Below are 17,226 nucleotides of genomic sequence, written 5' to 3' on the forward strand. Positions count from 1 at the left end.
CAGCCTTAGCTCCACCTCTGAAATCTTCAAACCCCAGCTTCCTATCCTGGCTCAATCACACCTTCCACTCCAAGTAATGGCATCTGTAAGACCTGCAGACACTTGCCTCTTTTGTTTTCTTTTAATACATCAGTTCCCTGCTGGCGTAGCTTCCTTCCCTGTTCATACTTGATGCCATGGTATCACGCGAACCACTTTCTTGCTGGCTGCTCAACTTTTTTTGTCTCCTGTCACGTCCAGCGTGGCAAGGGCAAATGGGACACGAGAGGGGCGGCACAGATTGAATAAAGAGAGACAGAGACAGAAGTAATATTTAAGTGCGAGACCAAGGGACTCAGCCTTCAGAGATAGACTGAGCCACCGAATCGGGTCTACGCTTGGTTTTTATTGAGAAGTAAAACTGCTGTTGATCAGATTAACATTCGTTTGAGGTCAGTGCCTCAAAGCCTTATCTATTAACATATCCATTATGTTCCAGCATATGCTATGCCTTCACATATCCACCACATAGCCCCAGGACACCTTGTTACTGTGTTCTCCCAGAGGAGATTAACTGTTGGCGTTCCAACAGGTCCCAATACACCTTGAGACACTCCTCAGAGGGAGTCTTATCGGCCTCTGGTCATACCGAGGCACTCCCTCAGAGAGATTACTGCCTCCGGTCATACCGAGGCTTTTCTCTTCAGCTGTCAGGCAACAGTCTCCTTGTAAACACCTGGAAGTCCACCGGGTTGGATCAGCTGGGGTCTGCTTTCTCTTACTCCTATGCTCAGGGATGCTTCAGGAATTTGCACAGCTGACAGGTTGGTGCCAGGCAGCACAGGCTATATGATTTATGGGACCCAGTGCAAAATGAACATGGGGTTTTTTTGTTAAAATTTTTACGAATTTTAAGATGGCAACAGCAGAGCATTAAACCAAGTGCAGGGCCCTTCTAAGCAAGGGACCCTGTGGGACTGAACAGGTCACACACCCAGGAAGCTCTGGTGCCAGTTCATAAACATGGCTCTCACTTTCACAGAGCATCTAGGGCTATCTGATCACCCCACTGTCTCAGACCTGCTGTGTCTCCTGCCCTCTCCAGTGGCCTGTCATCATTGCTGTCCTCAGCTATCCCATAACATCCGATTCCAGACAACATCCCTCCAGCCTCACCTGCATTCTGGAAGGGTTTCTCCAGTGGAAGAGAAAGACTAAAGTTTCCACCAGTGTGAAAACCATCTGGACCACGTGGTAGGGTGAACCAAGACAGAGAATCTCTGTCATAGTGACCCCTCCCCACTCCAACCCAGAGGCTAGTTCCCTCAGCTGTCTGTGTGATGACCTAGACGACAAGGGAAAAGAAAGAGGGTGGAGAAGGAACCTACCACCAGTCTGCTGAACTGTTGCTCTGGCTAAGTGCTGACGAAGTGTTTCACATGTGTTTCTGGATCTATACCTTTAGGGAGCTTTTAGTTTCTCCATTTTATAATTTTAGAGATGAGGACACAGGCTCAGAAAGGTTAAGCAGCTTGTTCAAGGTCACACAGCTAGTAATTGGCAGTGGCAGGCTTTAAGCCCAGGTTGGTGTGGGGGCAAAGCCACACCATTCCCTTTATGTCTTACTCTCCAAAGGAGCAGAGCTAGGTCTTGACACTTATTCACCACCCAAATCCAACCCTTCTTCTTTTCCCATTTTTCTGTGCCACCCCTATCACACTAATTATTTTCTGAGGAAATTCAGCCTCGTCCTCAGAACCTGCCAAGGTGACACTTCTATTCACTGATAATCAAAACCCAGCATTCAGGAAAGAAAATTCACTTGGCTGTTGTCCTTTGACAATCCCTTCCTACTTAGACCAACCCAGTCCATCCAGCCAGGAAGGAAGGAGAGAGGATCTGTACCCCTCTGCTCAGCGCTCGTCCATGGTTCCCAGGCTCCCTGGGTATCACCCACTGTTTCTTCCCTCATTTGAACCTTTAGCACCATTTGGCCCAGGCCACAGCTGGGTCCACTGCCATTGTGTCTACGATCCTGTTTCTGCCGATGCCTGTCTCAAAGCATCGCGTGTGGTATATAGGAGATACTTGGAAACGAGGACTGACTGGGTATTTGCTAATATTAAGGACTGTTTGTCTAAATGTGGTAAAGGCATTGAGGTTGTATTTTGAAAAGAATCATTTTTTAGAGATATACTCTAAAATATTAATTGATGAAACCAAATGATATTTGAGATTTCTGCAAAATAATTTGGAGGGGGGGCGGGTACAGAAATAGATGGAAGTTTGGATAGGACATGACTGTGAGCTGAGGAATGCTGAACATTGGTGAGTCATTGTACTGTTGGATATCCTTTTGCCTTTGTTTGAAATTTTCCATAGGAAAAAGTTTTAAAAAATATATTAAGCATGAAAATGAAGGGCAGTAAACACAAGAACTGTGTGTACATGAGAGTGAGGTTGGTGGTGGGCAGAGCTGGGAAGGGACCTTAAATTGGTGAGTGCAACAAAGTGAAGAAACATCACATTTCTGATTTTCGACAATTAATCCGTAACCAACTATTGTTTTACCCTCCCCGCCCCACCATCAGCCAAGACAAGGTGGGGCCCATTGTCCATCTCTGGGGAGCCCACCTTCTCACATGTCTTGCTGGGATCTGGGGGCCTCCACAGACCCAAATGGAGCTCTCCAGGCTTCTAGCAAAGCAAGTGGCACCCTGGTCAGCCTGCATGGCTGTAGCCACTCTTGCCCTCTCTGCCATAAATGCTGCTGTTGAGCACTGGCCCCTCACCTTGACTTCTGTTGCTTCTTACCCTGGGAGAAGGGTGCTTGCCTGGGTGGGGGCTTCAGAAGGAGGCTAGCTGCATTGTGACATCCGCACCCTCTTTCTGGGCTCTGCTCTGCCCAGGTGACTTCTTTCGTTCTCTCAGGCTTCAGTCCTGGGCTGTGATTTCAGGAGCCCCATACTTGCCCTCCTTCCTAAGGACTCCGCATAGGAAGTCCTTGGGCCAAGTCTGCGCTGGTCAAAGTCAGTCCTTCCTTTAGACCATGCTTGGGTACCCAGGATTCAACATTCCCTGCCCAAATGCCCCAGCCTCTTCCAGGGTTGCGTGAGTTTCCTCCCCACGTCCTGTCTGTGATGGCTCGCCTAGGCCTCAGGGATAGGGTAGCTGTTTGGAACGAGGGTCTTCAGGTGGGTTAAGGTGTTTGTTCAGTGCCTGCTGGGTGGAGTTGGGCGTGGAAAGAGAAGGTGGGAGTGTGGGCCATCTGCCTCTATTTATACTCTTGTGAATGTTAGGGGCAGGTGTGGGGCTGGGGTCCATTTGAGAAAGGAAAAATCCTATTTCTTTCTTCCTGTTGAGTTACCCCTTTCTCTACCCTTCTCTTCCTCTATAGTGGATTAAAAGGCTTCTTGCAGAAAAACACACCAACCAACAAATGAACAAAAACAACACTTCAAGCTATACTTACATGCAAACAGGCATGGCCCATGTACTCAGCAGGCCACCCACCAACATGCCTTTGAAAGGATGCTTTTAAGAGGTTTGGAGGAGGGTAAGCCTCTAAAGGGGAGAAAGAGGGACTGATATCTGCCTCAGGCTGATAGGGACAGAAGGCCTCTCAGAGGAGGAGACGCGGGAAGTGAGCCTCATTGATGTTCTTGGCAGCCGTCAGGTTGGAGGCCTCCCCCTAGGTAAGGGTTTCCAAGCAATTGCTCTCTGCAGACCCCTCTCTTCAAACGTAAGTGGATCTGGAAAAATGCAGTATGAGAAAGAAACACTGTGGAGCTATTCTAGCCGAAACAGGGGTGGGGGACAGGGTGACTGTCCTGTTTGGTGACCTGACCATTTGCTCCAGGAAGAACCAGTTGAAAACTTCCAAATCTAGGGCAATACACTAGATGAGGGAGGCGCAGGTCAGGTTGCATGAGGCTGCTCTAGGTCCCAGGGCAAGAACTCAGGGACAAGGCAGAAGCAAAGGGACTAGTGTAGACAATGGGACTGTCTCCCATTCTCCTCGGTGCCAGGACACACAGGGAGTTGCCTTGTTACCACTATCTGCCTTGAAAGAAGAAAATGTAAGAATCCCTCGGTGATGTGCAAAGAACTAACTAAACGTTAGGTGACTTCCACCAGTGAAATGGTAGGTTTGGGTGTTCCTGGTCTAGGTGCTCTATCTCATCGCCTACTGTGATGTCTTGTTCAGATTTCCTTTGCTGGTTATGAAGCTGACGTCTCTCATCTGAGACCAACCTTTCTATACTCTACTCTGATGCTGGGGCTGGGACTCTGTAAACACAATTTTCTGTGGCCAGCTGGCTCCAGGTTAGGCTCTGCTTAGAAGGTGGATGGCAAGGTTTGAGGAGGGAACAGGGACTTCTTGTGCCTGCTTCTTGTCCCTGTGAGCATCACGCCAGTTATGACTCTTCACCTTGTAGTGACAGTTCCTTTCAATAGCAGTGTGTTTTAGTTTCCATTTTTTTCTACACTTCCAGCACCAGCCTCAGAGATACTAGGCAGTCGCCCCTCTTTGGAGGCCTGGGTCCCAACTCTGCAGGGCTCCTCTTCCAAACTTCTACATGATTAGTACCCTAATCTCTTCCCTTTGTCCCCTCACTCCAGAAGTGGAGCTGCTTCCTGCAGTCACTTCCTCTGTGTTTAGCTTGATATTCCCCTTTCACCTCTTCAGCTTCAATACCTGCTTCACCTATTGCCTAGATTAAATTCTCTCTGTTAAAATAACTGGTGTGGTTTCTGTTTTCCTATTGAAACCTGACTGGTGCATGCCCCTCAGAAACACTGCCTGGGAAGCAGATGAAGGTGTAACCTGGCCTGCCTGGGCTGCTTCAAGGAACCTGACCTCACAAATCTTGCCAGCAGCCCCAACAAGTCAACCTCTGTAGTAAAAGAACTCTCTCATCACAGGAAAAGCCCCCTATTCTAAACACAGCCTTCATAAACAAACTCAATCCTGGAGGAAGGGTTTAGTTTGAGAAAGCCAGAAGGGACCCTAAATCTTTTCATCCCAATCCAAGCTGTCAGAGCCAGTTAGCGTCAGAGCTAATCAGGTGGCCCCAAAGCCACTGTCCTCCAGGCAGTCATCCTGTCACCAAGGAAACCACATGCCAGAGCAGAAAGCCATGAACATGGCCCCTAGGAGCCAGCTTGAAACTCAATTGTCTGACATATTTGTCATTATCAACTCTGCCAAAGTGCAGCACTTCTTGCAAGAATGATTTTCTGAAACTTCTCCCACCTCGATCTCCATTTTCTCTTTCCCAAATCAGGAACACACCCATCTCTGAGAAAGACATGTGCTGATAGGCATGACAGAACAAAAAGGGTCACTGGCCTCCTCAACAGCAGATAAGGCAGACTGCTGCATTGACACCAGAACTAGTATCTTTGGGGTGCCCCCACCTCCCTTTTCATCATCTAAGACCCTGACTGGTGGTCATCAAGTCTGCACCCTCCTCCTTCCCCTCTCCTCCCCCATGCAACAATATCAGGAAAGCATGCTTCTTAACAACTCTTCTCTCTGTCGAATTGATGTTTGATGTCATCACCTTGAAAATGGTCAAACCAACCTCCATTTTATCAATGACTGACATCTTCAAAGGTGACAAAAAGATTTATTCACTTATTCAATCATTCCACAAATATTCATTGAGCATTTCCTCTGTGCCAGATGCTAGACTGGGCATTGAGGTTAATAATAATAATAATTAATCATTTATTAGTGGTGGATGGAGCCAGTGGACACTTAGGATGATGAGGGAGTGCAGTTCTGAGAAGGGGACATATCAGCTGTGTTCCAGGTACTTATTGCTATGTAAAAAAAACACCCCCGAATTTAGAGGCATAAAACAATGAATGCAATTATTTTGCTCATGAATCTGAAATTTAGGCAGGTCTCGGTGGGGACAGTATGTCTCTGGTCTACTTAGCATTAGCCGGGGCAGCTTGGAGGCTGGAGACTGGACTCATCTGAAGACTTCCTCACTTACATGTCTAGTGGTTGATGCTGGCTGTTGGCAGGGACATCAGCTGGGGCTATCAACTGAGATACCTGCTTGTGGCCTTTTCGTGTGGCTGCATCATAGGTGGGTTCCAAGGGTGAGACTCCCAAGGGACAGAACCAGGTTTGAAGCTGTGTCACTTTTTTTGACCTAGTCTTAGAAGTTACATAGTCACTTCTGCAACATTTTATTCACCAGAAGCAAGTCACTAAGGCCAGTTCATAATCAAGGGGAGAGGAATTACAGTCCATCTTTTGATAGGTTGAAGTCCGAGAATCTGTGAGTGTGTTTAAAACCACAATATGCAGTGAACTAAAGAAGAAATTTGTGAAAGAGCATTCCAGGAGGAGGTCCTGGTATGTAAAGGCCCTGGGGATGGAAACAACTCAGGGTGTCCAAGGAAAGAAAGGCCAGCAAGGCTGGAGCACGCTGAGCAAGGGGGGGTGTATGAGATGAAGTTAGAGGTGACAGAGCCGTATTACGCAATCATAAGAGGTTGGACTTTATTCTGGGTGCAGTGGGAGCGAGCCATTGGAAGATTTAAGATTTATGTTCACACCTTGAAAGGATCCTCCTGTTGCTCTGTAGAGAATGGATTGAGGTGATATAGGCATTGGGAAAACCAGTTTGAACACTACTGGTGTGTTCTGGAGGAGAGATGATGAGGGATGGAACAAAAATCTTGGCATTGGAGATGAAGAGAAGTATTGGGTTGTTGGAAAAGTCATGACGTATTTTGTCTGTGTTTTTCAAAGGTCGTTTATTTATATAAAGAACAAAGATCAATCAATGATATATTGCCCATTTTGTTCGATAGCCTTTTGCCATCTTTCAGTGAGCTTCGTAATTCCGCATTCATAGAAGGACCTGTCTTTATTTGTGAAAAACTGAACAAGGTGCTGATTTACAGCCTCATCTGAATTGAACGTTATACCACGCAAGGGGTTTTGAAGAGAGCGAAACAAGTGGAAGTCTGACTGTGCAAAGTCAGGTGAGTATGGTGGGTGTGGCAACACATCCCATTCAAACTCCAATAATTTTTGATGGGTGATCAAACTTGTGTGTGGTCTCGCGTTGTAGTGATGGAACACAACTCCTTTACAATTAACAAGCTCTGGATATTTCTGGATGATGGATTCATTCAAACTGTCCAACTACTGACAGTACACATTCGAATTGATTGTTTGACCGTAAAACTCATCCAGATCTGAATTTCTATGATTTTATGAATGTCTCAAGTCCCTCCAGGTTGGGAAATTCTGTGACTCTATTGTATCTTTGGGAAAATAAACTTCCCGACGAATCATTGGGTTTCTCCAAAGACTATAAAAATGAACTATTGACAATGCAGAATTTTGTATCTGGGACTTAAAGTGATTCTAGGTAAGGTCAAGCCCAGAACAAAAATGAGGATCCCTGGAGGGAAGCTCAAGTAAGTGGCAAAATGTAAGTGGGGTTATCTGATCTCATCTTCCAGTAGGGCTGGCTTAGTCATGGCAGACCCCTGGGGGTGGGGGACAAATGCCATCCCCTGTCTTTAGACAGGGACCTGTGTGGACCTCCATCTTTGGATTGCACCTGATGGCTGGTGTGGTATTGGTGAGATTGGGTCATCAGAGTGGTGCTGACACACTAATTTGGGGGTGACTCTCACATCAGACATAGAATGAATTCAAGGCCCTGGGCTGCCAGTGCCACTGCCAACATGTGGGCTGGAGCTGCGTGTATGAGCCTGTGGCTCAGCTCTCACCCATCTGTGTTCAACTGTGGTGTCATCTGATTTATAGCACTCAATGATGTGGGATGGTGGCAGACGTGCTTTATGCCGTATACCCCTTGCCACTGGCACCTAAGGTTGTCACCCCACCCTCCTTAGGCTCCATACCACACATCAAGATGTCCTCCAGGGAAGCTGTGTCTATATCTTCTGAGGGCTTTTAGGACCATTGCCTTGCGATGCCAACAGGCTTTTCTTCCAGGGTCTTCTCTTGTCTCCAAATGTTCAACAGGAATTCACGTTCCTTGTGTCAGTGGGACTGTTTTTCTTGCTCTGTCCATGTCTCTCTCCTTCCCTCCCTGTTGGTGGTGGTGTGTGGAAGCAGGAGTGCAGGCAACATTAGAAGTGATTGCATCCTAGAAATGTAGGGATTATGGCCTATAGAATTCAAGAGGATGTGTTTGAAGGTGTGTTGTTCTATGTTAACGCTCTAAAATTCCAAAACAAAAAATTTAACATAATCAGAAAATGGGTTATCATTCCTGCATACTCTGGGTAAGACTGGCATTTTTGGTTATCATCAATTAAACACAGAGACAACCTTTGAGAGAGCGATTGGGAGGCCAGTATTCACAAATGTCATAATGGATGGTGCAATGTCATGAGCAATGATGCAAACAGCATCAAAAGAATGGTATTAGAGAACCACAGAGGGACAAACAAAAATCAAACAAACAAAAAACCCAAACCTCAAATCACATTGTTTCAATACAAACATATTTCAAGTGACATTGTGAGCACTAACAATGTTGTTGCCTTTTTTTCACTGTGAGAGCTATAACATTAGTCAAAAAAAAAAAAGCATGAAGAGATGTTTCCTGGATCTGAAAAGAAATAATTGGCACCTGGACTCTGCAAAGAATCTTCTCATGTAGTGGTAGAACAATGAACAAATATGTAAGTGCCTCTTTGCTTCTGATGATTCTAAATCTTCATTGGTAAATATCAACACCTCACATGGGCCCATACATTTTGAAATATAGCTTTAAATCAAGTTGTTTAGATAGACAAGAGCCCTGTAAAACACAGTTTTTAGATTCCTGCACAAAAGGTGTGGCCCTGGTCATCGGTGATTTGAAAAATGCTGTGTCAGTGGACTTGTGGTGATAAATACCTTGTTGGAGTAAGTATGAGAGGGAATGAGAAGAGAAAAACTGAAGACAATAAATATAGAGAAGTTTAAAAAAAATTTTTTTTGCTGTGAATAAGAGCAAAGAAACAAGGCAGAAGTTAAAGGAATGTGTGGGGTCAAGTCTGTTTTTTTTTAAAAAAGATATATGCTGATAGAAATGGCCTGGCAGAGGAAGGAAAGTCAGTGCTGTATGATAGAGACAGAGAGAAGAAATGCTAGAGTGATTTCCTTGAGTAGGCAACAAGCGATGGGAATCTAATGGAGAGAGGCAGAGGGGACGGCCTCAGAGAGGAATACCTGTTACAGAGCAAGGGCCTGACAAGCATGTACTCTAGCACCAGCTTTGAGAAAGGAAGAGCTTTTATCTGCAAGTTTGTCCAGCAAGGAGGCAGGAGGCAAGGCTCGTGTCTGTTTCCCCGATCCAGAGTTCAGGGCAAGATTTAAGGGGTTTCAGCACCAGATCTTCCTGGACAGCAGACCCTTCGTTTCTGAAAGGGTTCAGGTGTTCAGGTTCCTGATGTGTCCCAGTCCTTTGGTTCTATGGGGGTAGAGGGTGGGGAGTGGGCAGGTAAGTGTTCACAAGTGTCACTCATGAGTAGTGTTCACAAGTGTTATTCATAAGTGGTGTATCCAAGGTTTAAGCTTTGTTTCTGGGTCTTGTTAGAAAAAGGATAGGACCAGTTTGAGCTGGTTCTGTGGTTACACACCCACATCTCAGGCCTGTAGCAGATGGGGAGGCAGAGTATGTGGGTGCAGGAACTGGTAGGTGTGTAGGTGGTGGTGAGGATGGGCAGAAGCTCTCTTGTTTTTGGTTTTATTTTCTCTGTGAAATAGGAATCCAGGCCATCAGCAGAGACAGCACATGGACTGGGGAGAAGGTGTTATATGGTTGAGGAGTGAAGAGAAGGTGTCAAATAATCATCTGGGTGAGAAGGCGAGTGAGCAGATCAGGGAAGCGTGGTGGGACTGCTGGCTGCCCTGATGTCCACTTGAGATTAATGGTAAGACCAGTGAGACCAGCCAGGTTGTTGGTGGTTGTTGATATTGAGGTTGTTTTTTCTATCCACATACAGATGCATGGGTGCCAGTGTGGAATAGGCATAGAATTCAATTTCACCAGGATTGGTGTGCTGTTATCAGCCTATTGCCTCTTAGGTCTAAATCCACCTTCATTGCTTGCTGGTAAGTAACATTGCAACTTTCCTCTTTGGCTAGATGATATGTTGTTATGTTTCAAAATTAGAGGACACTGGAGGACAAAGGGGGCATTTTCTCATTGCAGTGTGCCCTTTTTGGAGCAGGTTTTTGTAGTGCACAGTGGTCAGCAGTGTGCAGACCTCTCTATAGACATTTTCCCAAAGCGCCCCAGAAGCTGAATTGCCAGCAAGTCCTGCCACTGGGCACGTCAGTGACTTCACTGCTCAGTGAGTCATGGCTGTGTCCTGTTGCCCTCTAAAAGAAAGCCTCGACCTCAGCTCAGGTGATAGGGGTGCTCTCCCACATTCATTTCATCCCTGGGTGCTTTAACTCAGCCCTCGGGATAGTGTCTGCTCCTTATACATGAAATTCCTCTATTCTTTAGACTTCCCTTTACCCTTTCGTGGTTCATCCCCTGTTACAGTTAGTAATTTTTTATATTAAGCTTTCCCATTCAAATTACTTTCCCTGTTCAAACCTTGGTTGGTTTCTGTCGCCTTATTGGACCCTAACTGGTACAGTTGAGGTTTTGTCATGAGAGAGTGGGAAGAATTGTTGAAGTAATGCCCATTACTTATTTCTTTTCCCTCCTATATTTTTGTTGCTTCTACTTTACTGTCTCCTCCTCCAGTAGCATATAAACTTGTTCAAGTTTCTCCATTCTGAAAAATGAAACAAAAGAGAATCCATATTTGGCCCCTTCACTTCCTTTAGTTACTGCTCTGTTTACTTTTACAATCCAATTCCTCAAATGAATATACTCTGAACTTACTGCGGTAGAATGGACTATTGTTCCCAACTATTACCTCCTTCTCTGTAGTAGAATGACACAACTTTGCCCATCATATAACTTGTCCATCCTTCCTGAAAGGAAGTGTATGTCCCCACTCCATCGATTTGGATCTTGGCCATAATAGTTGCTTTGATCCATGGTACATGGGTGTAAGTAGCAGAGTGACAGTTCTAAGCAGAAGAATATTTCCACTCATCCTTCTTGAGCATCTGTCCTCTGCCATGAGAAGAGCGTGCCCCAGATTGTGGCTCCTCCTTTGGCCTGGGACATGGAATGAGAAGAAGACATGGAGTCCTTCTGAGGGCCTGTTCTGTGAACATGGCTTTGACCACCATCCCACTCTTTTCCCTGGCACCATCTTAGTATTCAAAATAAAGAAAGGCAAAAAAAAATTGCCAACGTTTCATTATATTTTCAAAACTTTGAGTCCTTTTCATATGTAATCCCTAGTCTGTAAGGAAATGATTTTCTTTCTTTCTTTTTTTTTTTTAAAGATTTTTATTGGGGAATTGGGGGATGGGAACAGCGCTGGGGAACTGGGGGAAGGGGAACAGACAAGTTGCTGTCATTTTTGTTCTTCAATCTAGTTGTGGAGGACGTTGCTTCACTGGCCCAAGTTGGCGCCGTCATTGCGCTCTTCCCTGGTGAGGCACATCAGTCGCCGGCTTCTGGATGGCCGCTCACTGCGGCTGCTGGCCGTTCACGCTGGCTGCTGGCTACACACGGTAGCCCATGGCAACCCACTGCCACAGGGGCTGCAGCCTACGCCATCACCAGCGACTCAAGGCAGCCCAGCTCCAGGTTGAGCTGTTGTTCAGCATCTTAGCTGTGGAGGGCAGTGTCACTGGCCCTCATATGTGGGATCCGAACCGGGGCCCTCTGGCATCCCAAGCGAGTTCTTAACCATCGCGCCACTCGGCCGGCCCAGGAAATAATTTTCATATGGACACAAATGGGGTGCAGTCTCAATGAAGTGACAGCCATGGCAGAGGGAAAGGCTCATCCATACAAGGACTTCAAGAGTCCTGGTATGTTAGAATGGGCCTTTAGGAGCCCTGTTCTCATGAGCAAAATTGATAGAGAGGCTATTGATACTGATGTTGGGCTCAGAACACCAGGATAATATATTAATAAAGTGCCATATACTGAGTCTGAAGCTTAGACATCTGAAATGAAAGCATTAGCATGGTTGGTTCCTTTTGAGGACTATGAGGGAAGGATCTCTGCTCCAGGCCTCTCTTTTGGGCTTGTAGATGGCTGTCTTCTTGTTCATATGGTGTTCTCCTTGTATGCATGTTTGTCTCCACATTTCCCCTTTCTATAAGGACACCGGGCATATTGGCTTAAGGTTCACTCTAATAAATTCATTTTAATTTAATTATCTCTATAAAGACCCTATGTCCAAATCAAGTCATATTCTGAGGTACTGGGGGTTAGGACTTTAACATATGAATTTGGGAGACACAATTCAATCCAACACAACTAAGACAACACTCTTGAAAAATGAGGGTAGAGATGTCTCCTCCAACATCTGGAGTGGGTGGAGACGTCTAACTATGCAGGGAGCTCTCTGTAAGGTAAAAAAGAGTTGAAGTTCTTCAAGTCCAGGTCCTACATAAATTTATTCTATGGACCCCAAGGCAAAGAGGAAGAGTCATCACTGATGAAGATACACTCTGCCAGCTTCCAGTAGTGGGAAGAGCAGTGGGGTCACAGCCACAGTGGCCAAGGTTACCCTGGCTTATACTTTGCAGGGAACAGCAGGGGTGAAGATGCACAGTGGGTTCTGGAATCAGAAGTACACAAGCGTCTTCTACTGATGCTCATGCTGCATTGTTTGTTCAGTCCTGGCAGTCGTGATCAACTGTTTTATCCCAATGAGGAGCTCTGTTTATAGGTTCAGCTGAGGATTAGGTTTTACAGGAAAAAAAGAAAATTAGGAGTACCTTAGGTAAACTGTAGAAGACTACGCTGTTCCCTTCTGGTAATAAAAACAGACCACATGAAAAAACGGAGTGGACAAAAAACAAACAAACAGGCGTGTGATCACATTTAATCCTCCTGAAAGAGGTTTCTTAGCTTCTTTGCAACCCTGACCACAACCATAATTAATGAATTAATTAACTAATCACCATTATTGATGTTTGTGTCCCCTCCAAATTAATATGCTGAAGACCTAACCTCCAATTTTACTATATTTGGAGATAGGGCCTTTATGGGAATAATTAAGGTTAAACGAGGTCATAAGATCGGGGCCCTGATCTGACAGGATTAGTGTCCTTATAAGACAAGACATTAGATGGCGCTCTCTCTCTTAATGCATGCACAAAGATAGGGTCATGTGAGCACACAGTGACAAAGCTGCCAGCTACTAGCCAGGAAGAGAGCTCTTACCAAAAACTAAATCAGTTGACACCTTGATCTTGTACTTCTCCAGAACTGTGAGGAAATTTTTTTGTTGTTTAAACCACTTAGTCTGTGGTATCTTGTCATAGCAGCCCCAGCAGACTAATACAGTTAATTTAAATAATGTCTTCCCCATTAGAACCTCACGTCTCTATTTCCCCAGTATCACCAGTGCTTGGCATGGTGCCTCTCACATGGCAGACACTCAGTAAGTATTTGTTGAATGAATGAATAATTAGTCAATGAATGAGGTGTTAGGCATTATTATCCTCATTTTATAGTGGAAAACATCGACAGCTATGAAGAGATAGTTAATACAACTCATAGTTAATACAACTCAGAGACACAAATGTCATTTCATTCACCAAATTTAATTGAAAGTGGGCCAGGATGAAATAACATTTTCAGGCGCCAACTATACTAGGAGTTGCTTTAGCTGGTTAATGAAAAGGGTCATGTTTGCTGTGACTTCACTCTCTAATCAGGATCAGAGATTTGCCAATCTACATCTGTTTCTTTTCCTATAAATCGATGCTCTCAGAGTCAGCAGGCAGATACAAAGCTTAGAGGAATTTCATTGCCAAAGGCAATATGGGGATATCAGAGGATGAGTATTTGGCTGTCTCCCAAGAGACCTCACAGGATGGCATTTTCTCTGTCAAGGGTCTGGTCTTGATCTTGCAAGTTTAGAAACTGGATCTGTCAGCTTACTGAATGTGGATCCATCTCTTAGCTGTGAGTCTAATTAATTAAGCTCAGACTGCTGATGCATGAAACAAGAATGCCTATTTATTGATTCACAAGAGGACTGGAACTGCCTCTGTATCTGGAATGTTTGCCTTCACAGGGTGTGCACATTTTTTTTCACTGAAGACAGACATCTGAGGAAGGCAAATTATCAAATGAATGCTTAGTGAGTATGGAATCCAAATGAGGCGAGTGAGTTAGATGATTCAAATGTCTAATGACTTAAGCTGGGAAAGCCTGACACCACTCAGTTTACTCTAGGAATGGTCTTGCCAAGAGCAACAGAATATTCATAGCCATTGATTGAGGGGCCATCTCCAGTGGACGTTTCTTAAATGGGTTCTATTGATGTTCACCCTCATGATGCTCCTTTTAAGCTTTCAGACTTACTCTGTCTCCTTAGCTTTTATCCATCTCAGCTCTGATCTGTTTTGTGTAATTTAGGGCTTAATTCTCAGAGTAGAACCTTCACCTTCCTTCCTTAATTTACACACACTTGAGGGAGGCCTCACCAAATTCCTCAATAGCCAAATAGGTATCTACTTTTGTAATTTTATCTTACTTTATTCAAAAAAATTTTGAGGAATCTTGTCAGAGACCCATCTTTGTACTATGCTCAAATTATTTCTCCATTTGTAGATAATCTTCATCTTAATTACCACTTATTGATTTTTAAAATTGACTCACTGATTAATTTTTCCTGAGGCACACGATTAAATGAGGATAGTGCAAATGGCAATAAGGACAATTGTGAAGCAGAGGGTGTTTCTTTCCATAATGGTAAAACCCTGCTAACTAAGTAGTTAGTAGTAGTTAGTTAGTTTGGAGCCACCAAAAAATGTACTGGTTAAACATCTGGCTGTTTTTCACCCAACAAAAAGTCCGTTTGCTGCGTGATGGTTTTAAAGGGCTTCACGTTAAAGTTTCTCCCATTCCCCCGCTTGGTGATACTCTTCTGCTCTGAACATCCTTCTGTCCAAATCTTACCCATTATCCAGAGGTGGTTTCTACCTTGAAGCTCTCTCTGACCTCTTCCTTCAGCCACCTTCTCACCCCTCTCTGGATCTTTACAGTCTTCATGATTTGCACCATAGGATCCATTGCCTTGGCTTATTTTCCAGTTGTTCCCTGTGTGCTTCTCCTATCTTGGGCAGATTGAAACACCTGCAGTGCCAGGATCATTTTTCCTCTCTTGTAGCTCCCATGCCATCTGGGTTGGCTGGAGCAAACAGGCAGTGTTCCCTAAATGCATCAACTTGACCTTACAGAGGTCCAAGGAGGAGCTGAAGTAGGAGTGGCTGAAGACCATGGAGCTACTCTGAGAACACTTGTTGGAAGGGAGTGTTTTAACCAATGTTTTTGAAAGCTGCTTCTCAGGGAATGCATACTTTTCTCTGAAGCACCGAGGGCTGTCCATGTTTTGTTAAAAATGGGTAGACATGACAGCTGGTCACTAAACTGTTATTCAGAAGCTCTCAGATGACATGGAAACCATGGAATGTTAGAACTGAGAAAAACTAGGGACAGTCTAGCTCCACCTATATTTATTCCATAAGCAATGATTTCCTGTTATGTGCAGGACACTGTGCTGGGCTTGGAGAGGAATGATGGAGTCCTTCCTTCCTAGGAGTGTGTGGTTTCTTGCAGAGATCACAAAGAGGTGGCTCCCAGGCCACTGATCCATCGATCTTACTGGTTTTTGTTTTGCTGTATATCTTCTGTACTACTTCACTGATATTTAAGTGCTGAGCTTATGTTCTTTGTTAATGCTTAATGACTTAAAGAATAATTGAGTTCTAAATTAATTAATCAAAGACCGACCATCCAGTAAGCATTTATTAAGGAACTATTGAAACCATCTGTTAGGTGCTATGGAGAGCACAAAAAAATATGACATCAACTCTGTCTCAAGGAACTTAGTGTTTTGGAGAAGCCTAAGTGGTTATACACAAAGCAATCAAGGAACAGCCTTAGACCTTGTAGTCCTTTAGAATTTCCAAAAAAGGAAAGAGAATTGAGAGTCACATGACTATAGGAAGCCTGCGGAGGAGATAAAGTTTAGAGCAACTCATTCCATTTATGATAATCAGTATTTGATTTTTGTGCTTATCCTTAACTACATTTGTTTGATTTCTCTTGTTAGAGTCTGAATCTCTTAAAAAAGCAGTACAGTGGGGGAGGTCAGCAGGGGATATAAGTTCAGAAGGAAGTCAGGTAGGGCAAGTGTTTAGTCAGTAGCCACAGGGGAAGTGGTGGCTGGGTAGGTGAAGGTCAGGTGGTTGGGTAGGAGGAATGACCAGCAGTGGATGACCCAGGCAGGAGCCCTGGCTGAAATATTAGAAGTGGCTGTTAGGAATTTGCTCCAAGAGCTGGGTCAGGGTCAAGGTAAGAGGTGTGTTTAGCTACTAAGGTCCACTGAAGGACTACTAAGGTCCAGCATCTGAGATGAGCATCAAGGTAAACTCCCAGGGAAGCCAAGTATTTTTAAAAGGAAACCTTTCCTAGTCTTAAACATCAGGCAACATCTAGTTCATCTGTGTCAGGAGCCATGTCCTCGTCTCTCCAGCCCCACTCACTAACCGTGTCTGTGGTCAATGCCATGGGCATCTGGCATTCGGACCTTAATCAGTTCCACCTGCCCTCTTTCCCATATGAAATATTAGACCCTCAGAATCTTGCTTCTCATCTGAAATTTGGAGTTTGGGCTGGCTCTTTGGACTGAACTTTGACACTGTCCACAGACTATTTCTATAGAGGTGGTGATTACAATGAAAGAAAAGTGGGGCGATTTTTTTCGTTAGAATGTTGGCCATCTTGAATAATCCATTTCCCCACTTCCATGGGGACATCTTTAAAGGGGTTTTTTAAAAAGCAAAGTATGATCTCTACTAATGAAATATGTTAAGAAGGTAGAATTACAGAAAACTGGTTATCCACATGCAATAGAATGAAATTGGACCCCTATCTTATACCACTCACAAAAATGAACTCAAAACAAATTAAAATACTTAAACATAAGACCTAAAACTATAAAACTCTTAGAAAAAAAAACATAGGGGATGTCAAGCTTCTTGACACTGGTCTTGGGAATTTTTCTGTTTTGTTTTGTTTCTTCAAATTGACACCAAAAGCACAGGCAACAAAAGCAAAAACAAACAAATGGTACTACATCAAA

The sequence above is a fragment of the Hipposideros armiger genome, unplaced genomic scaffold (assembly GCF_001890085.2).
Source record: "Hipposideros armiger isolate ML-2016 unplaced genomic scaffold, ASM189008v1 scaffold_553, whole genome shotgun sequence".
Lineage (NCBI taxonomy): Eukaryota > Metazoa > Chordata > Mammalia > Chiroptera > Hipposideridae > Hipposideros > Hipposideros armiger.